General features: G+C 51.8%; 1 long non-coding RNA gene across 2 annotated transcripts; it reads right to left on the reverse strand.

Moving 5' to 3' along the window:
* Positions 1-5120: 5120 nt before the first annotated feature.
* On the reverse strand, positions 5121-10695 carry LOC123604640. 2 transcript variants are annotated; one of them, XR_006715409.1, is made up of 4 exons: positions 10634-10695; positions 10481-10540; positions 7055-7100; positions 5121-5432 (listed from the first exon to the last, which is right to left on the reverse strand). It is a non-coding gene; the product is annotated as an uncharacterized LOC123604640 (long non-coding RNA). The 2 variants fall into 2 exon arrangements; XR_006715410.1 differs by having other exon boundaries at positions 10630-10695.
* Between the last annotated feature and the right edge of the window lie 5561 nt (positions 10696-16256).

A 16256-nucleotide genomic window follows, 5' to 3' on the forward strand; every position in this document is an offset into this window, starting at 1 on the left:
CCCCGAATCCAGTTTGGGGTAGCGGTGGAGGCCGCAGGGCTGAGCGCGTCCCTTCCCACCCTCCATTCTGCCCGGTCCCAAGACCCCGGTCGCAGCTGGGCCGATGTGAGCCGGGAGAGGCCTGGTGGAGGTTGGAGAGCTGAGGCCCACCCCAGGGCTCACAGAGCTGGTGGGAGAAGGGCGGGGAAGGCCTAGCCGCAGTCTCCTCTCTGCTCCTCTGCCCCGTCTCTCCCTCTCCCTCGGTCTCCCCCGCTCCGCCCACAGTTTTTCCCTACCTGTCCCCGCAGCTCCCCCATTTCTGCGCAACCTTCCTTCCTGGGTCCGGTCAGTCTCCTAGAGCCCCGGTACCCTCTGACTCAAGCCCTCTTCACCTGCTCGCTCCTGTTGCTCCAGGGTCCCGGGCACCTCCCAGCCCCAGAGAGCACCTGGCCTGGCCATCAGGCGCTCCCCACCTTCAGACGTGTTTACACTACCTCTGCCGGGTGGCCTGAGCCAGGAGCCCGCGCCTGGGGCTGTCCTCGCCTTTGGGATGGCTCCGTAGCTGGGACCAGTGACGGCCACGGCAGGGCCCTCCCGCGGCCGCTTCCACCCTGTAGCTGGGACTCCGCATCACGTCCCGGGGCTCACTTGGCACTTTTTCTCTGCTGCTCCTCAGGGTCTGGGCCGTGCTCCCCCCTCCCCACCTGCAGTGGACCCCAGGCACCCCTTTTGGGAGATCTGTGGCGCCCCATTGTGGGACTGTGCGCGCTGGGATCTTCTGGGCTGTGCGCCGTGGATGCCAGGCCACGTGCCACGGTGTTGGGAGAGTGGCGGCTGAAATAAAGGTGTGCTTTCTTCCATCTCGTGGTGTGTGATCCTTTTGGCCTGGATGGTTCCCTGCAGGACTCACACCTGGCACTGCCAGGGAGGGCTTCAGAGAGGGGAAGAGCCCTAGAGACGCCCGAGGCAGGGGGCAGTGAGCTGCCATTCCGCTCAGGGGGTCTGCTCTGAGGGGACCGGGCAGGGAAGCCCCAGGCTTTTCAGGCTTCGAGAAAAGACCAGGGTCTCTGAGGCTCTGGAAGAGGGTGGTGTGGTCTCATCGTGTGATCGCCGGCAGGAGAGGGGAAGGGAGGTAAGAGGAGTTATTCTATGACCGTGACCCATGGAAGCCAGAGTCCAAGACCGAAGGAGCAGGGCCTGTGAATGTCGAAGCTAAGGTCTGTAACAACAGACCGGGCAGGACTTCACAACCCACATTCCACTTCTCATCCCTCAAGAGCCTGCCGTCGGGCATTCAAGCTGCACAGACCATCCCAAAGTCACCAGTGGGTGACCAGCCCATTGGTCATCCATTTTCTCTGAGCCCCACTGTCTCTGCCCCAAGCTTGATATTTCCAACATGCTGACTCACGAGGGGCATTGGTTGTGGTGCCTTCCTGTCCTCCCCTCGCCCCAGCCTCAGTCCCCATGGAACTGACCCCAGGCCCTATCCCACCCCCCACCTCCGATCATTCCATTCCTCTGCTGCTGGAATTGCCCCAAGGGCAGGCAGATGACCAGGGCTAGGCTTAGTGCTGAGACACAGCCGGAAGCTAGGGGAAGAAGTTGCCTGTTTCCTCTGGGGTTGCTGAGAGGGCAGGACACCGAGCAAAGATGACAGGGCAGAGCTGATAGATGGGCAGAGACCATGTCTCGCTGCCGCTGCTGGAGTCTCTCCACCACTCTGGGCCTCAAGCCAGATGCAGTTGGAGCACCATGGGCTAGTCGTTGGCTTAATCCAGATTGAACTGGGTTTTGTTTTGTGCAGCCAGGAGTGTCCTGACACACTCCTCAGGGTTATGGTGGAGTGGGGATGGAACTGGTTTAACAAGCAAGAAAAGAAGAAAAGCCTGGCTTGGGAGGGAGACGGTGAGAGAAGGATGAGCAACCAAGAGGAGATAGTCTCCACGCCCTTACTCCATCAAGAGTCAGCCAGGGCCTTTCCCCTGTGGTATCACTGGTCCTGAAAACTGCAGTTATGGGAAAGGCCAGGACCGGAAGGGGGAGAAAACGCAAACAGCCTTGTAGCCTTGTCTGGACCCTGGTGCTGGCCCAGCAGTTAGAAGGTGGAGGAACCTCCGAGTCCTGCCTCAGAGACGAGGCACATGAGAGCGTGGGGTGGTCCGAGCTCAGCACAGTGCTGGCCATCAACACCTTCCAGAGTTAAGCGGCTGGACCTTGACGGGCTGGTTGGGGTAGGACAGATGGCTTCCCTGCTCCCGACGTGGGGAAGGAAGTAGACAAATCAGGGGAGGAGCAGTTGTGTCATCTGGGACACCTAGTTTCCTAGAACATTTTTCTCAGTCTAGAGACTCACCCCTTCCAAAGCAAAGCCATTTGTCATCTCCGCCAGGGGTATTCGACCTCATCACCCATCTGTGATGTGTCTTTGGCCCTGGACCCAGAGACGGGCACGCTGTCCAAGCATTTCCGCATTTTGCTCACAGGGGACGTCGATCCAGCCCTTCAAAAAGCATCTCCTGGGGCGCCTGGGTGGCGCAGTCGGTTAAGCATCCGACTTCAGCCAGGTCACGATCTCGCGGTCCGGGAGTTCGAGCCCCGCGTCAGGCTCTGGGCTGATGGCTCGGAGCCTGGAGCCTGTTTCCGATTCTGTGTCTCCCTCTCTCTCTGCCCCTCCCCCGTTCATGCTCTGTCTCTCTCTGTCCCAAAAATAAATAATAAACGGAAAAAAAAAAAAAAAAAGCATCTCCCCATGTTCTGTCTTTAATCCACAGATGACCCATTTGACACGCATGAAACCCAAGGTCCCCAGTGGCAAAATGACTTGTCAAAGACCGCATGTCTGGCAGCAAACCCAGGAGTTCAGACTCTGGGCTTTGGGGTGCCTCTCAAGGGTGCTCTGGAGATGTCTATCTGACAGGCAGTCCTGCTCCTTGCCCTCTTGATTCTTTTTTGCAAACACATGATTTAAACTCCAGATCAATGTCTTTGGAATCAGATTATTAAAGAGTCTTGGCTCAGAGGTGCCTGGGTGGCTCAGCGGGTTAAGTATCTGACTCTTGATTTCGGCTCAGGTCTCGATCTCACAGTTCATGAGATCCAAGCCCCACATCAAGGTCAAAGAAGAAAGTCTTGACTTGGTGGGATATGGACATGAACACATTTTACATTTCTCCAATCAGTGCCTTCAAAAGGCCAGTTGAGAACTCCAATCCCCTATCTGCTCCAAATGTGGGCTCACCACACGGGTCAAGGACTTGGGGGTGTGGTGGGGTTGATAGCACATGTCTGCTCCTTCCCTGCTCCCCCAACTCTGGCTCTTTGGTCAGGAGGGGAGGGTCATGGGGACATAATCGAATCCTAGAATCCCTGCCCCCTCACTCTTCAAGTGAGGATTGCACGAATGCTCAGAAAGCCCTTGGGATGGGAAGGCCGGGGAGGGTAGCTGAGCCAGCTGTTGGCTTCTCTGCTTAGAATGTGGATTACCTCGGGGGCACCTGGGTGGCTCAGTCGGTTGAGTGTCCGACTCTTGGTTTCAGCTCGGGTCATGATCTTATTATGGTTCCTGGGTTCGAGCCCTCATTGGGCTCTGCGCTGGTAACGTGGAGCCTGCCTGGGATTCTCTGTCTCCCTTTCTCTCTGCGCCCCCCCCCCCAACCCCGCTCAATCCCTCTCTCCTTCCCTCTCTCTCTCTTTCTCTCGAAATAAACATTTAAAAAAAAAGAATGTGGATCACTTTGTACTTCATGGTTTCAGCTGTGGACACTAGTTCGAATTCCATGGTCACAGGAAAAGTTAACTCAATGTCCTATTGTGGCATGAGTCACATGATCAGCCTTATTGCCAAACTCCATTTTTTCTTTAAAATTTTTTTTTTCAACGTTTATTCATTTTTGGGACAGAGAGAGACAGAGCATGAACGGGGGAGGGGCAGAGAGAGAGGGAGACACAGAATCGGAAACAGGCTCCAGGCTCTGAGCCATCAGCCCAGAGCCCGACGCGGGGCTCGAACTCACGGACTGCGAGATCGTGACCTGGCTGAAGTCGGACGCTTAACCGACTGTGCCACCCAGGCGCCCCCCAAACTCCATTTTTTAACGCCGCACAAAATAAACTTCTGTTATATACCACAAAGCTCTTGTGATTCTTTCTTTTTTTCCCATAATGTTTGTTTTTGAGAGAGAGAGACAGAGAGAGAGCAAGCGGGGGAGGGGTGGGGAAGGACAGAGGCTAAGAAGCAGGCTCTGTGCTGACAGCACAGAGCCCAATGCGGGGCTCGAACTCACGAACCGTGAGATCATGACCTGAAGTCTGACACTTAACCGACTAAGCCACCCAGGTGTCCCTCTCATGATTCTTTTCACCGTGACAAGATGTCGGTCCATTTGACCGGAGGGTGCTCCTCACTACAGGGGCTTCTCCTCCGACTCCACCCCATCATCAAGCCACCAAGCCAAGCAAAGGTTCACATGTTCAAATGTTCATAACCACCTACCTTATGGCCTTGCCTCCCCTTCATTCTCCATTGTCACTGGCCAGTCAGTAGCACATCAGCCCTTCAGCCCTCTCGCTCAGTCCTGACCACTCATGCCCAAGCTGTGTGCCTCCTTCAGAGCTTCCTTGTTGCTACTATCAACAGATGGTCTGACTTGGGGTCACACGGGTTCTCCTCCGTGTCATTGGTAGGTCCTCTGCCTCAGTCCCTGAAGTCATCTCCTCCAGGGCTTAGCTATAATCCCAGGATGGAGGAACACCCAGAACCCTTGCCACACTCTTTGCCGGGACAGCTGGTGGCCCCAGTTGAAACAAGGCCTGAAGGATTGTGTCTTGGCCTTAAAGCACTGTCCACAAATCATGAAAGCCTTCCTGGCCCTTGGAGAATAGACTGCCCCCCCCCCCCCCGCCCGACCCGGTCTCCCATCTTGGTGGCTTCCCAGGCCCTGGTGCCCAAGCCCAGGGCAAGGGCCATATATGCTGAGGTGGTTGGACTGGACGACCATGAAACATCTCAAGACCAGAGCCAATCCCAGAAACTGGTCCTTCCAGGAGTCAATGCTTTCTGGAAAAACGCCTGAGGACACACCCTATGATGATACAGCTGTATAAGACATTCCTTCAAGAACTAGAAAGGACACAGCATCGATAGTCGATAGATGTGTTATGTTTCTCTTTTGAAAGGAGGGAGACGTTTTTGCCCATCAACAGCTGATGGGCAGGAGCGAGTAGAGAGACAGAGGCTGGAGGAGGTGACAAGGGAGCCAGGTTCCTGTGTCTGGCAGGGTAGATCCACAGGAGGAGGGGTTCCCTTGGATGGGAGGAGGGGAGCTCCTTGTAAGATAATTAGAGCAAGACAGGATGGGCCTGGGAGCAGGTACATTTGGGAAATAGCTCCTGGTTCTGGGAATCTCCACTGGCAGTTTCTGTTTTCTGAGTGAAGTAGGGGGTGAGGTCATCTTCGGAGCATGTAGGGGAAGAAGGAAAGAGCACTGATTTACTGAGTCCTTCCTATAGACCAGCAAGTGTACTAAGCACTTTACTCATGAAAGTTCATTTAATATCCTCAACCACCTTATGAGTCAGATACTATTAAAACCCATTTCACAAACGCTAATGTTGAGGCTCAGAAAGGCACACGACCTGCCTAAGCCCACCTGGTTATTAAGTGATAGTCAGGATTCTAAGTTCCCCCAAGGTCCTAAACTCTTCATTAATAAAGAGGCAAACAGAGGTACCTGAGGGGCTCAGTCGGTTAAGTGTCCGATGCTTGATCTCAGATCAGGACTTGATCTCAAGGTCATGAGTTCAAGCCCGGCGTTGGGGCTTTGAGTCCCTGAGGAAACGGAGGAAAGTAGCTTTAGAGAGCAGTGAGCCTACCTCTCCTCCACGTAGGAGTAGGAGAGGTGCAGTCCGAAAGTGTTTGCTGGGAAAAACAGTCTGTCAAAGATCTTTCCTTCCTGTGTCCTGGGCGTGCTCACAGCAGTAGCAAGAGGAGTCAGGTGAAGATTTAAGGTGACTTTGGTGAGTGTGGAGCTCAGCGAAGGAGCTCAGAAGGAAGAGGGTCCCTCTGGAATGCCAGATCCTCTATGACTCCAGCCCCCCCGCCCAGGGCCCAGAATCCCTGAGTGTGGAGACCGTAAGTGAAGAGCCATGCTCTGGGGTTAGGGTCCTCAGACCTTGAAGACCCAGCATGGAGCAAAAGCAGGGGGTTAACAGACCAAATAACACGTGGACAAGAGGGGTCATCCCAGGGCTGGGGGAGGGGAGGCGGGTGTGGGCGAGAGGTAGGCGTGGGCCAGAGTTCTGGGACCTACGGGCAGCGCTGGGGCCAGTTCAGCCTCTGCTGGGGGCGAGGGCCACTTTATCCCCACGCTAGCCAAAGCAGACTGGGATTCTGGATGACTTGGATGTACCAGTCTGGGAAATGTATAAAGGAACCCCCAGCCAGTTTAGAGCAACCGGCCTTTCAGCCGGAGTCCCTACATGTGCGGAGACCCCACGATGCACGGCTGTTACTTGCTCTCGTGCAGCCCCACCGCAGGGGCCAGGAGGGGAATGGAGCCCCAACAGGGCATCTGGTACAAGGAGGGCTGGCAGGAGGGTCCAGGGTGTTGGGAAGACAGTGGTGACGCGCGTCAGACACCAGGAGGACGAGGAGCTGGCCCCGGCCTCCCTCACTCTCAGCCTCCTCTTCCACCGCCTGCGCACCTGCAGTGGCCGGCGGCCGACGTGGCGATCACCGCACGCCAAGCCCACACCCAGGGGTCACCCCGGTGAGAAGTTCGGCCCGCGACACCTGCGTTAGCGCGGTTCTCCCCGCTCCCCTCCGCCAGCCACGCGTGTGGGGGCGTGGCCCTGCCCTCGGCCAGCCTCCGCTGATTGGATCAGGGGTTACCACCTGACTCAAGCCCAGTCAGGCCATTGGTTGATGCGTGACCAATGACGCGCCCTGGTGCAAAAAAAGGCTCCCGCCGTTGGCAGGTGGATCGAATAAATGCGGTCGGATTCTTGCCCTCCTCTCCGCCCCCTCCTCCCCCCCCCCCCCCCCACCCCCCCAGGCACGGCCCCAGGTTCTCACCGTTCTGTCATTGTGTCTTGATCCTGTGACAGACTGCTCAGGGAGACTTTGGGAGATCAAAATAACATTGTTTGCACTCCTCCCACTGAAAGATACAGTCTCATTCTCCTCCCCTTGAATCTGCCCTGGCCTTAGTGACTTGGTTGACTAATGGAATGTCAGAAGCAACATTCCGGGACCTCTGAGATCAGGCCAGATGATCGTAAGAAACTTCTCACCTGCTGTCGGAGCCTCTTGGACTGTCTGTGATCCTGAGCCTCATGTGTTAAAAAAAAAATTTTTTTAATGTTTATTTATTTTTGAGAGAGGGAGAGACCATGAGCAGCGAAGGGGCAGAGAGACCGCAGGCTCCAAGGGCTGAGCTGTCAGCACAGAGCCTGACACAGGACTCGAACTCAGGAACCTTTGAGATCGTGACCTGAGCCAAAGTCTGTCGCCTCACCGACTGAGCCACCCAGGCTCCCCTAGCCTCATGTGTTAAGAAGTCACCATGCTGGAGAGGCCATGGGCAGCTGTACCTGTTAACTGACTCAGCTGAATGCAGGATTCTAGCCATCCACTTCCTGTTACTAGACACGTGAATAAAGTTGCCTTTAGCCTGTATTCCAGCCCATCTGCCCTGAATATGACCCAGTATCTTTGTTAGTGCCATGTGAAATGGAAGAATCACTCAGCAGAGCCCTGCCCACATTCCCATCCTGCAGATTCACAACACACCTCTCTGGGAAGACCTCTAAACCTTTGCTGAGAGCGTTGAAGGACCTCAGCTCAGCATCTCACCAACAGGTGGTTTCTGAGAGGGGACTCTGCCCAGAAAAGGCAGAGTAGACAGGTGTTGTTATTTGCCTACTTTTTCTGATAGCCACATTGGATTTTCCTTTGGGGATCTACCCATCTCTACCCTCAACCCATGTAGTTTGTGTGGAGCTAATTCCTGCCCCACCTCAGGATCTGTGACCAAGTCCCTTTCAATGAGGGTCAGCCCCTAGACCTTTGTTGGAAGTAATAAGAGGGAGGCTGGTCTTTGAGCAGGTTTGCTAAGCTGGAAGGATAGAAGCCAACAGCTTTTGCTAACCATCTGTGCCACCACTTGGGAAGAGTCTACCTGAGCATGAGTCAATACAGGTCAACACAGAGGAAAGCAGAAATGAAATGTTGAGGGGGAACAATTCCTGACACATGTTTTGGGCACTGGGATTCATCCAGACCTGAAGCCGGTTACTGTTGAACTTGCCAGTTACATAAACTGATATATTTCCATAATTTATTAAGCTAGTTTGAGGTGGGACTATCCTGCTCTTTCAGCTCTGCCTATTAAAATTGTACCGATTTTTCACGACTAGCTTAAAACTCACCTCCTACAAGAAGACCTCCTTAAATTGTACAGGGGGTATTTATTGTTTGGGGTTTTCTATAGTCCAGAAATGAATTTTTCATACTTCTGAAAAATCTGCATTATCCCCACAGCTCATCAGCACTACCAACATGGCCAGACACAGCCAGCCAGGCACCTTGTCTGACCCCTGCCTGCTGGACAGGGGAAATTGGGCCAAGGGTGGATCCCCATCCCAAACTGGGTCAATGAGGATTCTTTGCTGGGGAACCTTTCATTTGAACCAAGACACTCTAAACCTATCCACTGTTTAGATAGAGAATATATAAACATGAACTGTGCGGACTGGGAAACAGAAAGAACTGGTCAAGGGAGAAGAGACAAAGGAGACAAAGCAGACATGCAAAGAAGAGAGTTGGAGAGAGAATCCCCTGAGTTCCTACAATACTCTGGTCTCTGCCTCTAGGCTGTTCCTGAGACTCAGCTGTATTTCTGGCCTTTGGTCCTTGTAATAAATTCGCCTTCTTACTCAAGTTTTCTCTCATGGGTGTGTGTTACTTCCAATCTCCTTGGTCTCCAAAGTGGTTCAGTCCCGTCTCCCTTCTGTTCTGGATCCGTGTTGCCCTGGACCGCACCTTACCTTGAGATGACACTAGGTTCCATCTTCAATGCCATCTCCCATCAGTTGGCTGTGCCTGTCTTGAGTGCTACCCTGACAAAGATTCTCGGGCTACTTCGGGGCTCAAGAAGAAGAGTACATGGATTGATTGGCAAGGTCTTCCATGAGCATGAAATGGGAAGGGGCTGAATGCCCGCCATGTTTGTTCTCTAACCTGTCACACATCCTTCCCCTTCCATACAACAGCCAGCTTAACGCCTCACCTGGTCTAGACTCATAGATACTTGTTGAACGGATGCATGACAAAGATGACTGTGTAAGAGACTCATGTGGTGGGATGAGTGACAGGAAGTGGACAATGTGAGTTTGAATGGGACAGAAGAGTCAGAGGCATCTGGTGCTCTCAGTGTGGGAATCAAATACACAAGCATGGCGGCAGGTGGGACAGAGTGCTCTCGTCACCTCCATCTAAGTCTTGCTTATCCTATGAAATGCGATGAGAACATCCTTGCCTGAAGGGGACGTTCTCTGACATGCCTCACTCTCATGTCTGAGATGGGTCTCCGCACTAATCAGGATTCTTCTGATTGAAAGAGTTCAAAAGTTCAGGAGTATTATAGGCAAGGCTCCAACCAGGTGCTCACATGAGGTGTCTCTATGTAATCCATATAATCCATTGTCTTCATTCCCAGGTGGGCCCTCCCAAAATGGTTACAGAAATGGCCAGCAGCAGTTTCAAGACTTCCTTATATCCTATCACCTTAGCAACTCTGGGAAATGAAAGTACTTGCAAAAATAAAACCAGTTTCAACAACAGAAAAGCCTGGGGTTCATTCTTACTGGCCTGGACAAAACCACCCATTCATCTCTGAACCAATTCCTAAACTTTGCCCAAATCTATTTGGGGAGAGCTGGATCCTGTGCCTGCCCCTGGAGCCAGAGGGTGTATCCATACAGACTGAGGATGGGGAAGGGGCGATTCTCTACAGAGAAACGAGGGTGCTGTCACCAGAATAAGGGCCACGGGTGCTGCCATCCACACACCGTCTTCTATGTTCCCTTGGGCCCTGCAGTTTTCCCACCAAATCAGGAGCTACTGGGGAACAAGGGTTTGTCCTGTTTATGCTTTTGCCCCTTGGCCCCAGCGCGGGACCTAACACACAGAAGTTCCCAGATCCCTTCCAGCTGAAGACTTTGCCCACATCTCTGTGACAACGTAAAACGACCGGAAAGGAGGTGCCACATCATCCTCTACTAGACAACAGACCCTCCTGCCCCTGCACCGAACTACACCCCTGCCTGCAGAAGGGGTGTCTGCTCTCTTGTGAGGGTGCTTTGTTGCCCAACCTTTGTTTCTCCTCCTGGGACCATCCCTTCACATTTCTCTTATGAAACCACCCATTGTCACATTGAGCCGTGTCATTTGAGTATAGTTGGGTGGCTCTCACCTTGGGATACACCTTGGTTGACTTACCTCACCCAGTGGGTTCCATCCTCCTGGCCGCACTGGTTGGTTCAGGGACCCTAGTGTTACCTGTTTAGAGCAAGGAAAAAGGAGGGGGTAGGAAGACATCTGACAGAGTTTTGGGAAAGGGAAGTGTCAGCCCTCTTTCACAGTGTTACCTACAGAAAGTCCCTCTGATCTCCTGGGTGGCGGGGTGTGAGGGTGTGAGGTTGGGAACTGCCACCCTTGGTTGGCGTGACACAGTTCAGCACTGGGGCTGGCCGCCTTCCTACCCTGAACCAAATTTGAGTTCTAGGAGGAAGGCAGAAAGGACAGCGGATATTGGATGGGAAATGCATTGCGTCTGTCATACTCTCTGCCTCTGGATACGGCGGTTACAATAGTCCACCTGGGCTGCCAAAGTCGACCTGAGCTGGAATTGTCTATTGCTTGTGCCCATGGGAGGCCAGTGTCCCCACCTGGGCTCTGGATGCTACCCTTTCTCTTTCTCAGGATTTTACTTCCTGGGACTAGCCCTTCCTCCTGTCAGTTTCCCTCCCTCACTCTGGACAATGTAAACACGCTTTAGGGGCTGTGGTTCTCAACCGTGGGGGCACCTTGGAGTCACTTGGGAAGCTGTAAGAAAGATACTAACACCTGGCTTTAACACCCAGACCCCCGGCGAGACCCCTGAGCATTGGTTTTTCGAGGGCCCCCTGGTAGTTTTGATGTGAAGCCGGTATTGAGACTCATCCTGAGGATCGCTCTTCTGGAAAGTTCTCCTCTGGTCTCATATCCCCAGTTATTGCCGCGTTTCTCTGCCCCCCTTCACAGCAAAACTTATTAAGAGAATATTCTGCCCTCACTGTTTCTAACTGCCTACCTTCTGTTTGCTTCTTTTTATAATTTTGCAGGTTTAAAAAAAACCCAGATAGGACAAATGCCAAAAATAAAATAAAGATGAATACAGACATTTTACGGGTCTGCATCTCTTTGTCACGGCTCTACCGCCCCACAAATTTGCCCACGGCTCAGAGAACATAAGTGTTGCCTCTTTCTTTTTTATTTTTTTATTCTTTAAAAGAATTTTTTAAATGTTTATTTATTTTTGACAGAGAGAGAGAGAGAGAGAGAGACAGAGCATGAGCAGGGGAGGGGCAGAGACAGAGGGAGACACAGAATCCGAAGCAGGCTCCAGGCTCTGAGCTGTCAGCACAGAGCCCAACACGGGGCTCGAACCCATACACCGTGAGATCGTGACCTGAGCCGAAGTTGGATGCTCAACCAACTGAGCTACCCAGGCGCCCCTATTTTTTAATTCTTTTTATTTTTTTTTATTTTTTTTAAATTTTTTTTAACGTTTATTTATTTTTGAGACAGAGAGAGACAGAGCATGAACAGGGGAGGAGCAGAGAGAGAGGGAGACACACAGAATCCGAAACAGGCTCCAGGCTCTGAGCCGTCAGCACAGAGCCCGATGCGGGGCTCGAATCCACGGACCGTGAGATCGTGACCTGGCTGAAGTCGGACGCTCAACCAACCAAGCCACCCACGCGCCCCTTGAATTCTTTTTAAAAGAAATGTTTCTTTACTTATTTTGAGAGAGAGAGAGAGAGAGAGCAGGGAAGGGGCAGAGAGAGAGAGGGGGGGAGAGAGAGAATCCCAAGCAGGCTCCGAGCTGCCGGCACAGAGCAGGGCTCGAACTCACAAACCGGGAGATCATGACCTGAGTTGAAATCAAGAGTTGGACGCTTGACCACGTGAGCCACCCAGGCGCCCCTTGCCTCTTTCAAGGTATACCCTGCTTCAGCAGAAACACCCAGAAAATAGCAATACGTAATAGAAGGGGGGTCTATGCATGGAACCAGTGGAGAATTAGAGTCGGAGAAATGCAACAAATTGATCTTCTAAGTTATTCTCGATAAAAGTAGGTGCGACCCAAACATAGACTTTCGTCCCTTTCCCAAGCTCCATTACAAGGGCAGTAAAGGGATTTCTTTTTTTTAATGGTCCTGTGGTACATAAAACCTGTTAAAAAATTCCTAGGGGCGCCTGGGTGGCGCAGTCGGTTGAGCGTCCGACTTCAGCCAGGTCACGATCTCGCGGTCCGTGAGTTCGAGCCCCGCGTCGGGCTCTGGGCTGATGGCTCAGAGCCTGGAGCCTGTTTCCGATTCTGTGTCTCCCTCTCTCGCTGCCCCTCCCCCGTTCATGCTCTGTCTCTCTCTGTCCCAAAAATAAATAAACATTGAAAAAAAAATTAAAAAAAAAAAATTCCCTCCTCTTCCTTCCATCAAGGGTCCGTCTCCCCTCCCATCCGGACTCTGAGCTGGTCTGTGACTTGCTGTGAGCAATGGAATGTGTCAGAATTGAGTCCGTGCCAGCTTCTGTCCCCAGCTTTCAGAGGCCCCCGGAATTATGGCCATAGGCTTCTTGAGGTCCAGGCACTCTGTACGGAGCTGGGCAGGGTTACTGAATGGTGAGGGACCATGTGCACGAGAGAAAGACCCAGCCAGCCCCCAGCCACTGACAGGCGAGCGGACCGACTTGGGATGCCCCAGCTTCAGTCTATCTCCCGAGGGAATGTCGCTGGAACCTTGCTGCTACATGGAGCCTTGCCCAAGTTGCAAAATCATCAGAAAACAAACAATTCTTCGTATTTCCAACTATAATTCAGGGTGGTTTGTCATGCAAACAGCCTAGGTAGATGGAAGCCTATCCTGCAAATATCAGAAGCAAAACCCCAGCACGAATAACCATGGGGAGATAAAACACCACGGACCTGTGAAACCTGAACAAGACACTGTGAAAAAATGCATATGCGGAACAAGAAAATAGCTCTTGAAATTAAAAGTGTGATAGGAGAAATGTAAAAAACTCAACAGAGTAGAAGAGAGAGTTGAGGAAATCAACTGAAGGCAAAGTGTGTTGGAAAACAGCAAAGAGGGGCGCCTGGGTGGCTCAGTGGGTTGAGCTTCTGACTGTGGCTCAGGTCACGATCTCATGGTTTGTGAATTCAAGCCCCGAGTCGGGCTCTGTGCTGACAGCTAGGAGCCTCGAGCCTGCTTCAGAACAAAAATTATTTCCAAGTTATCATGTAAGTGCATAGATAGGTTACAGGCATTCCCAGACACGTGGGGGTCTTAAAAGGTTCTGGCTCCTCCCTTGTACCCTTTCTTTTTTTTTTTTTGTTTTGTTTTTTAATGTTTATTTACTTTTGAGAGAAAGAAAGACAGAGGCGTGAGCAGGGGAGGGGCAGAGAGAGGGAGACACAGAACCCTGCTGGCACTCTGTCTCTCTCTCTCTCTCTCTCTCTCTCTCTCTCTCTCAAATAAATAAACCTTAAAAGAAAACCCAGGGTGGCTCGGTCGGTTAAGCGTCCAACTTCGGCTCAGGTCATGATCTCACGGTCCATGAGTTCGAGCCCCGCGTCGGGCTCTGTGCTGACTGCTCAGAGCCTGGAGCCTGTTTCAGATTCTGTGTCTCCCTCTCTCTCTCTGACCCTCCCCCGTTCATGTTCTGTCTCTCTCTGTCTCAAAAATAAATAAACGTTAAAAAAAAATTTAGAAATGTAAAGCAAGGGGCCACAGGGTGGTTCAGTTGGTGGAGCATCTGACTTTTGATTTCTGCTCAGGTCACGATCTCGTAGTTCATGAGTTCGAGCCCCACATCGGGCTCTGTGCTGACAGCATTGAGCCTGCTTGGGATTCTCTCTCTCTCTCTCTCTCTCTCTCTCTCCACCCCCGCCCATGCTCTATCTCTCTCAAAATAAATAAACTAAAAAAAAAAAAAGAAAGAAAAAGAATTTATTTTTTTTTTAATTTTTTTTAACGTTTATTTATTTTTGAGACAGAGAGAGACAGAGCATGAACGGGGGAGGGACAGAGAGAGAGGGAGACACAGAATGGGAAGCAGGCTCCAGGCTCTGAGCCATCAGCCCAGAGCCCAACGGGGGGCTCGAACTCACGGACCGCGAGATCGTGACCTGAGCTGAAGTCGGACACTTAACCGACTGAGCCACCCAGGCGCCCCAGAAAAAGCATTTAAAAGCAAGAAAAAGAGAAGGCAGCAAGAAGGAAGGAAGGCAGTGGATGAGGGAGGGAGGGGAGATAAAGAGATATAGGCAGGAACTCCCCATTCAGGGATTCAAAGCGGGGCGTGAACTCAGTGACATTTTTAAGCCTTGAGTAAGTTCCTTCCCCAGGTGGTACTCTGATTTCTTTCTCTGTATCTCCAAGCGTCAGATGACAGGTCCCAGAAGACCTTGCCAGGTCAGATCAGCCCGGGCGGGCAGGCCAGAACGGAGACAGATATACAATACAAATGCCCGAGGGCAGTGGGTCTGAAAAAGACTCCTCCTTTGTGTTTATTTAAAACAGACATCCCCCAAGTTCAATGTCTGGAGGCTGCCTCCCAGCATGAAGTAGGTCAGGAGAAGTGGCATTTTTACAGACACCCTGATGCAAGCGGTCCACTTGGCCTTGCCTTAAGCAACAATGCTCTAGGCCAGAGGGGAGGATGTGGGGGCGGGGGGATCACAGGTCATAGGTGTAGCTGATGTTGAATCACAGGACAGCTCGCATTACAACAGGGAGAGAGTGCCAATTTGGCGTTTGTTGTTGCTTTAATATCCTCGTAGCACCTGGTAATCCCTCCCCTGGAACAAGGAACAAGTCACTGGCAACAGAATTCACCTAGAGTTGAGTAACCTAGTTTTTATTGCACCCATGTCTATTATACTCTCTTAGGGGAACAGTTCCAGATTGTCAATTTACCATATTTAAAAAAAATTTTTTTTAATATTTATTTACTTTGAGAGAGAGAGAGAGACAGAGCACAAGCAGGGGAGGGCAGAGAGGGAGACACAGAATCCGAAGCAGGCTCCAGGCTCCGAGCCGGCAGCACAGTGCCTTGATGCGGGCCTCGAACCCATGAACCGCGAGATCATGACCCGCGTCGAAGGCAGACACTTAACTGAGCCACCCAGGCGCCCCTCAATTGACAGTATTGACACCAAGTTTCCTTTAAAATAGATTTATTTAAATTTCTAAAAGGGAAAAGGAAGAGGAGAAGAGCAAAAAAGGGAGTCCAAGGATCTATTTGAGGGCGGGAAAACAGTAAAGCGTTGCCACCTTTTCTTAGCCTCACTGCGCCTGGGGACATGTGTATGTGCCATATTGATTAATATCACAAGGGTGACCTACAAATAAAGAAAATATTTAATATATTTAGAAATGTGTAGCTCTTGCATGATTTACCCGGCACATGGAAAATGTGACCTGACAATGGATCATAATCCATGAATAGATGGCTTGAGTAAAGAACGTTCAGTGACATTGCTTCACAGGAAAATATGCAAATGGCCATTAAGCACATGAAACAACGTCCAACCCCAGCAGACGCCAGGGAAATCCAGGTCAAAACCACAATGAGATCCCACTTCATAGCCATGAAAATGGCGATATCAAGAGGGGCGCCTGGGTGGCGCAGTCGGTTAAGCGTCCGACTTCAGCCAGGTCACGATCTCGCAGTCCGTGAGTTCGAGCCCCGCGTCGGGCTCTGGGCTGATGGCTCAGAGCCTGGAGCCTGTTTCCGATTCTGTGTCTCCCTCTCTCTCTGCCCCTCCCCCGTTCATGCTCTGTCTCTCTCTGTCCCAAAAATAAATAAACGTTGAAAAAAAAAATTAAAAAAAAAAATGTTTTTATTTATCTATTTGTGTGTGTGTGTGAGAGAGAGAGAGCACGCGCGCGAGCGCTAGTTGGGGAGGGGCGGAGACACAGAGAGAATCCCAAGCAGGTTCCCCACTGTC

This window comes from Leopardus geoffroyi, chromosome E1 (genome assembly GCF_018350155.1).
Source record: "Leopardus geoffroyi isolate Oge1 chromosome E1, O.geoffroyi_Oge1_pat1.0, whole genome shotgun sequence".
Classification (NCBI taxonomy): Eukaryota; Metazoa; Chordata; class Mammalia; order Carnivora; family Felidae; genus Leopardus; species Leopardus geoffroyi.